Below are 16024 nucleotides of genomic sequence, written 5' to 3'. Positions count from 1 at the left end.
GTAATAAATATATGCTAGCTCTTCCTTTTTTCCCTATTTTTCTTTACAAGGTAAGGTCACCCCTGTCATCTTTTTGCAAACTATGCTCAAAGCACACTCTCTGCTCAAGTGTGATTATTTAAAAAAATTATGAGAAACAACACAATGTATAGAGGACAAGCACAGGTTCTGAACATGTGAATTGGAGTATTTTTTCCTGTTTCCATGCTGAGGGACTATTGCATCTTAGGCAGTTTAAGTGTTATTATCATGACCTCACATTTGGTAGAAAGGCTTCAGACTTATGAACTGCTAAGGGTCCTATGAATAGTGATTTGTATACTTATACAAACATTTCAGGGTGTAGAGAAAGGATGCACCACTTGCAAAGTTTTACCTTATGTCCTTTCCTTACATTTAAAACCAATGCATATTGTTACTGAACTTCATTATTACGGGATGAAAGCATTATTTTTTTATGGTCTTTTAAATAATTTTAAATGTAGTTTATTTGGAGACCTGTTTTTTTATTTACTCAGCCCTTAGTCACATAATCAGTACTCAGACATTTTCCTGTTGAGTTAAACCCAGCCCATTGGGTGGTTAATTTCAGCTAGCATGGTTAGATAGCTATGGCTAGCATTGGTTAGCATAGCTAGCAATGGTTAGCATTTTTTTCCTACTTGCTTTTTGTTCTGCATGTTGCATCTTCAGACTTCAGCTAAAGTATCACAATACAAACAAAAGCCATTTTTAAGACTGGATTTCTAATATTCCTCTGCACAATCTTGGGAGCAGGCATTTTGGACCTGTTTTTTTTTCATATTTTCAACTAACCCAGGATGCATCTTCGAGCTCTTCTGTACCAGTTGTGCAAACAGGACTTTAAATTACAAGGCTAAAAAATCTGCCTGGATACATCTCACTGGTGCTTTCTAGCTTTATTTGCTGAAGTTGATCCAATTTTGCTTTCACACCAAACACTGCTTTTCTTCCCCATGTTTGGTAGAATAGCTCTGGAGCAGTTGTGAGCTGAGTGAGGCTGCAGTCTCTAGCCAGGTATTTGCAGTATTCCCTTGTCACTGTGCTTGCTGACAAGACTGGTTTGGGGCTGGAATTTCTCCTTTTCCTTAGTGTGACTGGCGGCCAGAAAATGAGCACCATATGCTGTATTTAGTTTATTTTAGTTTAATAAAGTCTTCGCTGCATTATCTATGTCATTATTCCTTCTGCAGCAGATTTGTAATGTAAAATTTTATTAGGAAATGGGGAGAACTGGAGAGTCCGTGGAGATGGCAGAGCTGCTGCTCAGAAGCAACCAGGCCAGAAAGGCCTGTGGGGGAGGTTTGCACGCCCTGGATTTTTGCTCTTTAAGCTTTAAGATGACTATAGAGAACAAATCCTGTGCATTCTGGCTACTTGGAGACCCGGGGGGAAAAAATCCATTGGCAAGCGATAGAACTGAAGTAGATAAAAACAAATATTTTAGCTGAAACTAGGTGTAGTCAGTAGTGAGCTTTTTTTTCCTTGGCCTGACTCTAAAGGTAGAGTCCTGTATGTAATATTTGCTTGTCTCATAGGTAAAACCCCCTTGTTTCATGTTTGTCTTAATAATGGATAATGTTCAGCTCCCTGGCTTGCAAAAATGTTACGCAAAACATTTCCTGTTTTCTAACTAGCTCTAGTTCTGAGCTTGGAGAAAGCTTTTGGCACTCCTCATCAGAGGAATTCAAACAGCTTCCCAGGATGCTTTTATGACCTGCTTAATACACAGGGACTTGGAAGCAAAAGTGGATGTAAACCAGGTTTTAGGGAACAGGCTTTACATTTTTTTTTTCTGCTTAGTTTGCCTGACTTTTAACAATTGATTTGCTTTCCAGACTTTGTCAGTACCTAAGCCTTGTCTTAACTACTCATGGTGGTAGCAAACTCTCAATTTGATTTCAAGCAGTTCTTTTCCCATATCTTAAGTCTGTTTTCAGAAAATTAGACACTTCCAAGATTAGAGATACTTTTCAAAACTAATGCACTGAAGGAATTGGAGCTCTGCTATCTGTAAGCTTTTTAGTTTGTTTTCCATCACAATAAAGCTATTTTTGTGATAGAGTAATTCCAGTCCTGCTTGAACAAGAAGTACAGAAAATCTGTCTCATAAGGACAGATTTGCAGGATTTCTGTGTTGATTTTTTAGGGAGAGCAGGTATTGGGAACATGCTTTGTTAAGCTTGTAGATGCATCTTTAGGAATTAAGAAACCATCATGCCTGCTCCTGGGCAGCAGTCCATTGATCACTGACTGTACCATGTCAGACAGGAATTTAGGAATTCTAGTGGCATGTGCAGGAACTCCCAAAGATCCAATTGTTGGGCAGTCCTGCCCATTACAGACTACATCTCTTCTTGCTTGCTTGTGAGTGATGGATGCAGAAACCATGAGGCTTTGCTTGCTCACTCTGCTTTTAACATCTGTGTCTCTGTAGCCCTTGTGGCAGTGCACTCTGCATATTAAGGAGGTATTGGCTTTTTCTTGCTTTGCAGTCTGGGTGCTTTGCCACACCAATCCAAGCATGTGGTCTTCCCCATGTAAGCCTTGTTGATGTGACTCACTGAGATGCCTCCAGTTGTGGTGAACCAGAGGCGAGTTGTGAGGCTGCACACCTCATTTACAAGGCCAGAGAAAATAACCTATTAAAAGCTTTCTAGGGTAAGTATGACTCCCAGACTGTTTCCAAATTAGGATTTGGAAACAGCCAGATTGTTCTAGGCTGAGAATGAAGCCAAAGGTAGCATGAGCTACAGAGCAGGTTCTGCAGATTTGCTCCAGCTGAGCACAGGTTATTCCCTTTTCGCCATTTCCTAAATTTATAACACAGCTGACCTACCATACCCCAGTGACCAGCTGGAACTGATGCATGGATCCTAAAAGTGGCTTAAAAAAGAGAAGCCTCCACAGCATTGTGGTGGGCCAGAAGAGATGGGTGTGGTGAACAGGGGAGACTGACAGGGAAGGTGCTGTGGCAGTGAGTATCTTCTAGCTCTCTCCTGTGTCATCCCTTCTGCCACTGCAGAGCCCTGGTCTTCATTTGCATGTCAGTCAGAGGTTATGGACAGCTCAAAAGGGGCCTGGCATGTCCCACCTTACCCACTGCTGCTGAATTTGGGCCCTTGGGTCCTGCTGAAGAGCTTTGGTTTGCAGGGATGACTGCTGCAGAGGTCTCCTGTCCTGCAGCAGCCGGGGTCCCCTGTGTGGCAGAGCTCTGTGCCTTGTGGTGGCTCAAACAGGGAATCCCTTTCACAGCTCTGCTAAATCAATTGCTAAAATATGCTGTGACAGCCCTTTTCAGGCTTATGTGCACACTGAGGACACTGTTGTGACTTCTTAGTGGCAGACTATTGCCATTTGATCCCATTTTAATCTATGGTTATGGTTTTAATGGTGTATTATTGGGCTGGGACTCTCATAAAACTGCATGCATTCATATCAGCCTGTACTTTCACTCAGAAAACCCAGCAAAGGCAGGCGACTGCTCACAAGCCTTCTGAACACAAATGGTTCCCCCTGAACCCTACCACAGCAGTGGCAGAGGTTCCCACAGGTATCCAGGGAGTGCCTGGTCACTTGGGCATCAGGCCAAACACAGCTTTTGGGTGCTGGCAAATGTGACGGATTGTGAAGAATCGATGCAGGGAATAGAGAACAAAAATACTTATGACTGGTACGGGCTGAAGATTTGAGCCAATTGCAAAAACAATTCATGAAAATGTAGCAAAGAGGAATTGTCATTCTTGGGAATAACTTCCAGAACTGTGTGAGCAGCTGTAAAAAAATCTTGGAAGTTAGAGCAGATAGATGCTCTTTGAGAGCATGAGGGATGCACTAGAAATCTTAATCCATGTCAGAAATTATAATCCATACCTTTGCCAGACAAGGAATCTCTGGGACCTCTATGACTGTTATTTGAATGCCGTGTGAGAAAAATCAGAAATCAACTGTGTTGGTATAAAAACCACTGCATTACAAGTGATGAGATCCTGTAAAATACAGAGCATGGGGTTTGCCTTTCTTGCCCTTTGAACCTGAAACACTGATATTCATAGTGGATTTAGTGTCCTTTTTGTAAAATTCTTGCAGTGGAATGTGAGGGGTGTATTTTTTTTTTCTTCCATTATCTTCCCCATTCCCTCCAAAAAAACCTGCATTGTTGAATGCTAAAAGACCTGGGGTTTACAATGAGCATCCCTGTGTAAGATTTGTTATGAATTTGCAGGAACAGGCAATATTTCAAAGTCTTCTGAGATTTAAATATTAAAAGCTCTTATTGTGTGTAGATTCCTGCTAAGAATACTGGGATATGCCTCTATACTGGAATATGTATTTTGTTTTGATCTTTGATGGTCTATTTTTTGGGTATTAGAATGCTGATATTTTTAGAGGTCATTGTAAGTCTGCTGTAAAAGTGTTGTGCTGGAATTTAAATGTAAATTTGGGAATTGGCAGTCAAGTGACTATCAGGCAGCTGCCTGATTTCAGGCCCCTTGGAAAACTCACTCTTTTTACCTTTTATTTTTCATACAACTACCTATACATGGGTAAGATTTACTTAATTTCAGCTTTCTAGCATCCAATTGAAGAAGTCATCTGGATTATCTCTGTAGTTAATGGAAAGAGATAAGCACCTCCAGACAGTGCCTTATCTCAGAAAGGTGAGATAAATGTGCTTTTGGAGATGTGTATCCATTCCTATTGACAGCAGAGGGATCCTGGAGAGGTAGCTCACACTAGATGCCTATCTTTAGGTGGTTGAAGTTAGGTAGGATGTTTACTCTTTATCCTAAGTGGTTTTGAATCAGACTTTGCAGTTTGGACTGATAGCAGGGGAAGCAGCTCCTCTAACACAATACCTTGTGATGCCAGTGAAGCTTTGGGCATTTCCAAAAGTGGGCTGGGAGATGAAAAACAGCAGCTCACAGGAGGAGTGGGAAGATGTTCCCATGACTGTGGCACTGATTTATGGAAATGTCTGCTCTGTTCCACCGTGCAGCTCCAGGCTGACCTGGGGCACATCTCCCTTCCCCCACATCATTGTTTGGCAATCAAAGTTCTGCCTCTCTGGAAGGAGTTTTTGAGGAGTTAAGACTGTGAGATACCCACAAAACTGGGAACAGCCCAAGTGACTGGAGAGGCAGAAGCAGGAGTGCTGCAAGTGGGCAGGAGCTGCCTGTTGCTAGCCCAGGCTTTCCAATGCCTTTTGACTGCAGGGACCACATCTTGCAGGAATGAGAACCTCCCCAACCCATTTATAGCACTCCCCTCTGGCAGCTAGAGGTGGCTTCCAGGGAAAAGAAGGCAAGATGACTTTGAAGAGACTCATGATGGGAGGCAGCTGCTCTGACAGCAGGTTGCAAGTGGCGCTTTGCATCAGATCTCCTTGGGCCAAGGCACGTCCAGCCTTAGCTCTTACTCCTCAAGGCCTCCCTGGTCTGTGCCCAGCTGTGCTGTGCATGGCATGGATGAGCCTGCTGGCCTAAGAATTGCTGCATACACCATTCTGGTTCTCAGTGGAGAAATAAACACAGACTTTCCTTCTTAAGAATATAATCAGATAAGGACACATAGGAAGAGAAGTGTGTGGGTAAGTAAAGACTGCTCCTCTATATGCATCTGTCACCATTCAGTGTGATGGCTGGGAAATTGTCATCTCTGTGTCCCAGAAAGAGCACTCTTTATCTTTTCATGTGTTCTTGTAATCATCAGGGCCTCTGTAAGCCAACAAAGCTCCTGGAAACAGGGCTTCTTTAAAACTTCCAGAAATCATTTTGTAGTCACAGGGAATAGAGAGAAAAATAACTGAAAATGAGGAATTTATAAAAAACTGTTCCTTCATGTTTGCCAACATGAAAGCAGGAGTAGCTGCCTTGCAGAATATTGAAACACTAGAGACCTTCCATCCTGCTGCATCCAATAATGCTTTTTTACTCCTCTGTACATGATTTTAATGAATCCCAAAAAGAGAAATTTGAAGTGTGGGTGCATCTAATAAAGGTAAAAGAATACTTTAAAATGGAAGGGTTTATGAAGGCTAGATCTCAGACCTTTTAAAACATGATTTTCCCAAACCAATATAACATGAAAGCCCATCTTAACACTAAATAAATGTTGATTATAAAGATACCAAGAGGGTGCATTAGGAAATGAGTAAATTTTTCAGTAACTGTAATACCAGAACAATAAATATCCAACATGACTGGCAAAAGGAATATATGTCTTCCTCTATTCTAAATTTCAAGATTACATTAGTAATAGCACACTTATCAAGATAAAATTTTTGCTTATTACTGAACCTCATTTATGTTAATGTCTGCACAATACATTTCTTTCCTATACACGCTCTGGGCTATGAAGAGATAACATTTACAGGAAAGCTAAAACCAGCAGCAATGGGTAAAAATACCACAAGATGTCACTGCTAACCTGGCAAAACGGCTGCTGCTGCCAAGCTGCTAGACAGCATGCTATTAATTTATAATAAAAGGTATCTGACAGCTTTATTCTGATGAATTATGGGAATCCAAAGCAAAATTCCAAGTCTTTGGTTTATAAATTTTCATTGATTTTAATGTTCTTTGTAAAGTTGTGGCATGCAACAAATTTTCCTGCCAAAAGCTGTTAAATGGTCATCCTTTGCTCCAAGTAGTACATTGAACTTGTTAGAGTGATGAGCAGAATGAATTGATGGTTATCCATAAACCATTTATGACAGAACACAGAGCAGCAGTCCCAACAATTACTGAATGCGTTTATTAGAGCTGTTTTTTTTTTTTTTTTTTTTAAATATTCTACTGAACAGAGAGGGAGGGTTACAGGTAATACAGGAGCAATTTGATGCCTCCTCTTGAATAGCACGTGGCTGGGGCCTGCCCCAGGATTTCTGAGCAGCACCTTTGCCTTCTCCTGAAATTATTTGATTTCCCAGCATAGGAGATCTGGCACTATGAGAATATATTTCCCACCCTCTGGAAATAGTTATTGTAAAGACAAGTTAATTTTCCTTTCTAAAAATTAACTACTAAATCTTGTGTTTCCTGAAAAACTTTTAAATTGGTTATAAAAATTGCAATTAATTTTAAACTCAAATGTATATATTTTTAATAGTGTTATCTATAGAGCCAAAGCTGTGGAAAATTTACTTTTTCTCATGTAGTGTCCTTTGTTAAACCTGACAACCACACAGAATTACCTTTGAGAGGGAAAATAACCCAAACCAACAAATTGCAAACAAGCACATTTCCAAACCTTTGCCCTTTTTCTAGATCTTCAGCAAGATCAAATCCCTTTCACAATTTAAACAGGTAGCAAAGTGGTGAAGGAGTTTGGACACGGAAGGACTGAAAGACTAGTTTAAAAACAAGAATCGGGTTGCTTATATGATACTGTTAACCAAAAATAGAAAGTGGAGGTGCAAGAAATCTTGCAAGTAAACTTGCTAAAATTTGCAGCACCATTTTGTAGAGGCAGGGACAGAATCCACAGATTATATAAATTGATTTAGCTCAAAGTTTGCGGGGGGGGGGGGGGGAATTGATTTTTTACAGCACCTGAACATGGGGAGCTAAGTATGTTTTGTCAGTTCACTGTAGCTGCATGTATGCAGAACTGCTATGCTTGATTAAAGAAATTATACTCTTAAACTTTGGTGTTTACATATTCCCATTTTCTAAAATCTTAGCAAGATTTCACTTCATATGTGTAAAATCAGAAGAAGCAAAGATCTTGCCTGATATTTTTGTTTTTTGCAAAAGTATTACTGAACAAGGAATTCTCTGGGTGTTACTTATTCGTGGAACTGTCATTTCTAGATATGGTACATCAGCCTTATATTTGAATATATTTTGTCCAAGGGGCTGCCACAATGTGAATAATGTGTACCTTTTTCTTTTAGAAAGAACTATAATGAAAAGTTGGGAATAGAAATAAAGAAACAATTAGAAAGTTTTTGTAGAGCTGGCTTCTACCCACAGCTTGTCTGGAAACATTACAGTCTGACATATAAACACTGTGTTTACTAACATTTCAAAATGCAGCCTATAATCTGTGTACACTAGTGATTTTATTAATGCTTTTTATTGCAAGTTACAGACAAATACAACTGTTCGACTACAGTGTGACTTGTAGGTATGGACAGATGTTGAAACACTTAAAAAGCTTTTAGTTGTATGGATTCAAAGTATATTTAGATTTTAGTTCTGCAAAGCTGCAGCAGTGGGGGGAAAAGATTTGTCAGTATACATTTATGCACGTTTTTAGTCTACAGGAGGTTTTGGTAAATGTGCGAAAACTGAAATGTGGCGAGTGCTGGGTTAGACTGTTGTTTGCCACCTCCTGGTGAGGATCCCGCTTGGAGCCCGTGGCAGGCACCTCTGGCACTTGAAGGTGCTGCAGTGCCAGGGACAAGGAGATGCTTTGCTGGTTTGGGGAAAGGGGGAAGTTTGCACTGACTCAATGCTCTGCCAGTAATTCCAGGATTTGTGACTGTGCAAACCCTCTCTGAAATCCCCGTAAGGAAATACAGCTGATTCTCCCCATTTAACACCTAAACCCCAAAACAAACAGAACCTTCATATCCTCAACCATCTCACCGACATTAGCATAACAAACAAACCCCAAACAGGCAGGTTGAGTGAGAATGATTTCTGGAGCCCGTGTCTCTGAGGAGTGCTTGGAAGTGTTGGATTTCATTTCAGAGGGCAGCTTTGGAAAGGAGCAGCCAGGGCAGCAGCGGCTCCTGGTGTGCATCGTTCTCGTTCCTTGCAAACTGCTGGAGCCGGGCTAATTCACTGCAGCCCGAGCTCTGGCTACCCTAAATGTAGTCACAGTTATCTGTGAGTCTTTCAAGCTCAGGGAAAAAGGAGGTAGAAATATTTCTGTACAGGCTCTCCCCTCGCATTTGGAAAAAAAAGCAAAGGGAAAGAAAAATATATGAAAGGATCCCCTAGCCTCCCCAAAAGCTCTGAAAAAAATGGTTCATACAAATTTTATGGGACCTCTGAGGACCTTGAATTTTTAAGTAATCTTTTTTGATGATTTTAGACAGACCATTAAGCTGAGGATAAAAGTCCCTCTGTTCAATATCTGGATACATTAAGCACTAGGCTTAAAATTTACAGCTTTCATTTTGACAAGAAAAATTGCATGTTTGGTCTCAAGTGCTACCTTGAACTGTTTTTCAACATTAAGACAGGTTGTCAGTTTGAGGGGAGGAGGTCTGGGCACCAGTGGCAGCTGCTGCTGCTCTTGTTGTGTGCACATGCAGGGACAGAGAGATGCAGCACTGCTGCCTGTCAAGAGCTGCAACTTGAGAATGCTTTGGTTTTTTCAAAGTAAATGGAAAATTATGCTGGTCCAGCGGAAGGCAGAAAGCAAAGAGGGTGTCATTTCTGACTGTAAATTTGAAAGAATCAAAACCAGGGGAAGATTTAAAATTGAGAATCATATTTCCAAGAAAGCTTTTGGGATTAGAGTAATGAAGTGTTTGACTTCCAGCTTCCCTGGTGCTTGTATTCCAGAATGACTTGCTCTTCTCAACATCTGAGCATCTTTTACCAAGAAGCAACCACTTTGAATTTTGTCCTGTGTCTGAAAGAGAGATAGAGAAGCAGACATATTTATTGGCAGTGTCCTCAGCTGGCAAGATACAGCAAGATGCCATTAGGAATCTGGTAGGGAGATTTTCTCTATGTTAATTCAGTGCGAAGCTAGTGCATAGCTGGTCTTAAAAGTATTTTGTTTGGGGAGAAAAACAGCCCAGGCCATTCAGCAGTGGAGGATCACAAATGCTATCTGCAGGCATTTCTTCTTCTGAGATTTGCCAAGGTTAACAGCTACTTTTGGTTTGGTGGATTATTAGGACCTAAAATAATTAGATAGAAGGGGCAGGGGGACAGTGACCATCTTGTTCAGGATCATGCCCTGGTCCCTGCCTCAGTTAAGGAAAGTGCCCATCTCACAAACCAGGTTTGCTGGGCTACATCACAGTTCAATGACTTTGTGTTTCAGTGAGGCAAGTGTTGAGGAAAGTTTGCAAAAATTTGCTTAATGGTAGTGGGTGAAGAGACAACTCCAGAAAGAGATTAGTTTTCTGTTGCTTGGCTGAAGTCAGTGAGTTTAAGAGAACAAAAATTAATCCATTAATTGGTCATCCTCCAAATTAAAGTAGAGATATAAAATAAAAACTGTAAAGAAATGCCTCTGGGCTTTTCCCATGTGAGTAGTTAGTAACTGCTGCCAGCATATATGCCCTGGTAATGGTCACAAATCTTAGGGCAAAAAAGCTTTGATAACCAGTCAAAGAAAGATCTGAAGCACCTATAAAACTGCATCCTCTCTAGCTGCAGGAGGCAACACATGATCAGGCCCTGCAAAAGCAAGAGGCATATGACTGTTTTGCTGGCATTAGTCTGCATTTATTGTCCCTGTTCTTATTAACTGCAAGCATCTTGTGATTTATCTGATACTTGAAAAGAAGGACAGAAACAAAAGGAGTTGTTGTTTGTTTATTTGTTTCTAGTTTTTTTCTTTGGAAGCAGTAAAATATTAACTCAGTGCAAGTACACTAGGCTGTTGTCTTCACACAGTCGAGAGATGACCTACCACCACAAATACCACTCACATGTTTCTCAGAGACATTAGATAGGAAAATATCTCTCAAGTCACAAGAGAGCTAAGAAAGTGAGCTGTAACAGGGTCAATTAAACAGGCTTAATTACCATGGATCTTGTGAGTACTTGCCACCCTTTGGGTAAAGGTTTCCAGCCTGATCCAGGATCACACGTTGGGTCAGGAGTACTTAGAAATACTTCCATGCAAAAACTGCAGTTTGATGATCAATAATTCAAAATGAAGAACACTCTTGCTGTCTCTGTCATTTCTAAAACATGACTGAAAATACCTAAGTGATTTAAAGTCAGTGGTCTTGATGAGCTGCTGCTTGGGATGGATGAAGTACTCTCAGAGCTGTCGCTGGCTTGATTTTGAGACACAAAAATTCTCAGGAAAAGGAACTGGGGTGTTTTGGCTCTGTTATCTTTCCTTTAAGTCCCAGAAAAATTCTGACAGAAGTAACCAATAAAATTCTTTGCAAGCAGAGAGAAGTTGACAAGATGAATAGCCACCAAATGGATTTGCCATGTCAAGGTGAAAAATCATGTCAAGGCAATCTAACTTCCTTTTGTGAGATGCTACCATACCCTGTGGATAAGGGAAAAGGAGAAGATGACATATTTGCATTTTATTTAGGCTTTTGTCAGTACCTTGTGACATTTTGATCAGTAACCTAATGCTGGTGAAATTGCTGTTTATAGGGCTGTTTATGGAGCAAAATCAGTTAGGAGACTGAATGTAGAGAATTACCAGGGGTTTGCTGTCAAAATAAAGGGGTGGATTTAAGGTGTTCTGCAGGAGTCCGTCCAGGGTGCAGAGCTAGTCAGTATTTCTGATGCAATTTGGGTGACAAAAGAGAGCACACTTAGTGAATTCCCACGTGACGTGGTGCTAGGAGAGACTGAGAGCACACAGAAGACCTAGATTAGAGCAGAAAGTACCCCTCATTTAAAAGAAATCCAATTTGATGGGAAGGGTTACATGTGTCACACTCAGGCTCATATAACCAGAAGTTCCAGCTAGGGGGAAAAGCCTTTGGTAGACGCTCTGTGGAGTAGGACCTGAGAGCGACAACAGAGCATAAGCCAAGTGTAAGTCAACAATGTCATGCTCTTGTGAAAAAGGCAAATATTTTGGAAAGGATCAACAGCAGTATAACCTGCATGACCCATAACATTTTTCTGCTTTTTTTGGCATCTGTAATATCTTAGCTTTAAGGCTATTGTGTAGTGCAAGTCAAGAAAGATGTGGACTGGCTGGAGAAAATACAGAAGAGAACAGTGATCGTGATCAGAGGCCCAGGAAATGTCACCTGTGAAGGGAAAGTAACTTAATTTCCCCCTAAGACTGGGGTGTATGTGGCAATGATATGCAACTACAGAAAAGCAGAGGGACAATGCAGGAGAGGTTGTGGGAACTCCATCACTGGGTCTCTTAGAGAAAACATAAATGTCAGGATTGATATGGGAAGATATGAGAAACCAGCCTGTTCCCTGGCAATGGCTGGGTATGCCATGTTAGGTGGAAGCCTCACACAGCTAGGATCTCAGTCATACCTAACTTTTTGAATGTAAATTTTTAGAAAACCTTTGGATTGCCTAATTTGAGGCTGGATGTCCTAGTTCAAACAGATAAAGAAACAGTCATCACTGTGTAACACTGAGAAATCCAGGGAGAGTTTATTTAACATGCACGTGTGCAGGGACTAACAATAATATTTCTAGAAAGAAACCTTTGGGTCTGACAGATGTATAGCTAAAGGTTCAGTTTGGAAGTTTGACTTTTATATATCTAAATACTGTAGAGTGGAAAATACTGCTGAGGAGTGTTGATATTATTTGCTCTGCTATAGTGGTCACAGGTCTGACTTATTCTTTGACTGCAAGCAAAGACAGAAAAATGAGGATCCCAAATCTAAAAAGGGCAGTATTTTAAAAAATCCTTCTAAATTCTGTTTTCAAAAGTGATCCAGGCACTTAAGAATCTACACACCACTGAATTTAAACTCACTTTTGAAAGCCTGATGGAGATGGGTTATCATCTTTGGATGGATTTCAAGCAGTGGGAATAGCTCCTGCAGTCACTTTCATTGCAAGAGTTGTGTGAATGTTTGTATTTGCCATCCAATTCCAAACTCATATTTGCAGGAGAATAAAACCAGAGAGAGTGTGGGACAGCAGATGAGTCTGAGGGCTCTAAATCATGAAAATCAGTGGTGTAGAACAGTCTGAGTGATCAGTACTGTCCATCTCACTGTGTTTTGCTATTTGACAGTTTCACTCCAGCCACTGTGAGACAAGTGGTCCTGGCAGAGAAATGCAGGGACAGAGACTGGAAGAGAGTTTCAGCTCCTCAGGGTATTTCACAGGACAGGTGAGCCTGGAGAGAAAGCCAAGATAAAAGTAACAGAAGTAGTAAACTCTGGGAAAAAAAAAAAAAAAAAAGAGGTAGGCAGGACATGATGCTAAAATGCTAAGAGCTGAAGGATCAGGATTTTTAACTGTGGGTCTCCATCACAATATTTCAGTTTTTCACACTGAAAAGGGCAGAGAAGGGCAAGTAGTTCTAAGTGAGCATCAACATGGAAGGTAACATCAGAAATACAGTGACAGATGGGAAGAAAGGGGGAAGATGAGATTTTACCTAGAGTAGATTGTATTGAGATGGAACAAAATTCCAGCAAATTAAAAAGCAGGGGCAGCAAGCTTGAAAAAAGAAGGGGAATTTCTGGGGAAGTCAGGAGAAGAGGAACTGGGGGCTGAAAAATTAGTATTATAAACATGTAAATCAAAATGATTGACACATAATTCAGTGAAATGGTCAATCCTTTTCTGCCTTCGCTGGGATTTAAATATATCTTTGCATGTGTTTGTAAGTGCCATTCCTGCATACTACCACTGTTGTCTCTTCATTTGGTGAACTGAACTACTGTGAGTTTTCTAAAATCTGACCAACACTAAATGACTGAAGCCAGAAGATAAATATCTGTCTTACCTTAAAAACATGCCAGCTTGTCAGACTCTTACTACAGCAACCAGCAGTGAACCATGCTGCTTTTCAGGAGACGTGTTTGCAGAATGGATCTGCAGCAACCCTGCATATGACAGCAGAAATGGCAGCACATCCTTCTGAAACTTGAGTTTGAGTGGAGTCTGAGCAGAGCATTTGCTTTTCTTCATAGCTTCGCTTCTTTTTCCTGATTCTATTGAGTGCAACCTATTTGTGCTTTGGACAAAAAACTGGGATTAGCTAGAGGAGTTTTAGTTGGCTGGCCATCAGTTCTAAATGGCAAAGAAAAAATATCTTCAAAGCAAACTGCATTTCAATAAAAAAAAAAAAGAAAGGGACATGAAGACTTTACTTAGGTCATGAACGAAGAGAGAGAGAATAGCTGTGTCAACAATAATTTATTTTTAGGTTTTACCTTAATTCAAGTATAGGAAAATTAAGAATTTGTAATATATGCCCTTAAATATTCAGAAATCACTGTTGCATTGGTTGTGCAGTTTAGAGCAGCATTACATGAAGCAGGTCTCCATCTGGGTGATGGCCTTAACTCCAGGGGATTGTATGGAAAACACACAATATTGTAACTAAAATTTAAAATGTAATTTTCAGGGAAGAGGAAATAATGTTGTTTGTTTTATCTGTGTATGAGCTGAGGATATGGTGTATTGCCTATGGTGGCACAGCAAATTGGGCAGGAGTCCTGAATGGAAATGAATAATGGTGATAGCTCTGCAATCCTCTTCCAGTCACTAGGCAACTCTGCCTATCACAAATGCTGTGTAGTATCTTCAAACAAGTCCCAGTTTTGAATATTTTAATGGAACTTTCAAATAAATTTGCATGAGTTAAACATTAAAACCAAAGAAATTAAAAGACTCTGGCAAATTTGAAATTCCAGCTCTCACTCCTGAAGATAGCAGTTTTGGCATTCTTTTAAAATGCTGAAGGGGAGTTTGTGAATCTGGGCATCACACTGGGCTCTTAGAACCACATCTCTATTTCTGCCCACTAGAGGAGGATCAGGGCTAATAGGCATTTTTGGAGAAGACCTCTCATTAACCCAATATTATTTTATATTGCCTTATTACTTTCACTGCAGCTTTGCTTTCCTTTCTTATTGGTATTGCATCTTTAGTGTTACCCATCTCATTGCTTGAGTCACATGGGAATTTCTCTGCTGTTGCAAATAATGACAAGAAAGATAACAGCTTGTACTGCAGGGGGCATATACAATGATTCACAGGCTCTTGCAGGCCAGGTTTCAGTGGGTGCAATATGTAGACTGGCACAGCTGAGTTAATTCTATATGCAGTGGCTCCTGTTCATGTGTTCAGAAGCTGGAGATCCCAGCTGCCTTGTAGGTGAAAGTCACATCAATGCACATGTGTATTTATACATATATTTATGTTTGTTTGGCTCAGTGAGGATATCTGAGTGCTCATTTTGTTTTAGTTTTTGAACAGCAGTAAAAGAGAAAGCTCAGATAAAACAGAGTTTTTGCTTGCTGCCCAGCAACACTGCTCCTGGAAGGATGATCTCCCTGAAGAAAGGCAGAGAGTAAAAGAAGTTGCTCCTGTAGCAGCAATAGAAGAGAGATGAGTGAAGGGACACTAATCCTGCAATCCAGAAAAGGTTCCTGGGTAGCCTTTTTTAAGGAATTAATCATTGGTAAGCTGGCACGCATGCTGGATGAGGCAAAAGAGTTGGTGAGGGACCCTGCTGTCATAAATGTGTTTCTGGAAGAGAGCTGCACTGGGAAAATTGTGTGGAACAGGAGGAAGCCATAACTATGGACAGTCCCAAAGAAGCACACAAAGGCTGCACTGTGGGAAGGAGCAGCAAGCCTACCTGCACAAGTTCCACATTTCTTGCTTCTCATTTTCTGTGCATGTAGCTGCTTTTTATGACCCATTTATGACTCACCCTTCTTGGGCAATGGCAATCTACAGTGATGCTCCAAAATCTTGTTTATGAGAAATGGCCTCCTAGGTTCAGTGTTCCAAATTTACACCCTACCTTTCAGTGAATGTTGCTAAAGCAGGTCTCTTGCTAAGGAGCTCAAACTACAGACAGGGAGATAACAAGTTTTGCTGGTGGCCCAGGTCAGTCTTGGCATCCTATTGTTGTCCTTCATCTCTCCATTTGGCATAACTTTCTTTTCTGTTTTTCTCTTGCCTGTAAAATATTTAAGGGAGGTTTTCTCTTCAAGCAAGTTTAACACTATAATGTCTTTTCTGCTCATGGACCAGTGAGCACTCCAGCTTGTCAGTATTAAATTACTATCAAACTCTTTAGTACCTGTCTAATTAAAACAACTTACTTGCTGATCTCTTCATGCTAAAGCAAATGAAATCCTAAGAAGGAAAAGCAATATATCACT

At 40.6% G+C, this 16024-nt stretch overlaps 1 long non-coding RNA gene across 1 annotated transcript in view; it reads right to left on the bottom strand.

Annotated features, from left to right (window-relative positions):
- Positions 1–13769, bottom strand: part of LOC115493418 (uncharacterized) — a 37424-nt gene extending 23655 nt beyond the window's left edge. The window contains exon 1 of the long non-coding RNA XR_003958182.4: positions 13630–13769. This is a non-coding gene — a long non-coding RNA (uncharacterized lncRNA). The remainder of the gene's footprint in view (positions 1–13629) is intronic.
- Positions 13770–16024: the final 2255 nt, after the last annotated feature.

Source organism: Taeniopygia guttata, chromosome 1A (assembly GCF_048771995.1).
Source record: "Taeniopygia guttata chromosome 1A, bTaeGut7.mat, whole genome shotgun sequence".
In the NCBI taxonomy this organism is placed as follows: domain Eukaryota; kingdom Metazoa; phylum Chordata; class Aves; order Passeriformes; family Estrildidae; genus Taeniopygia; species Taeniopygia guttata.
Note: the sequence above shows the minus strand (reverse complement) of the source record. Positions and strands in the feature narration are given on the sequence as shown.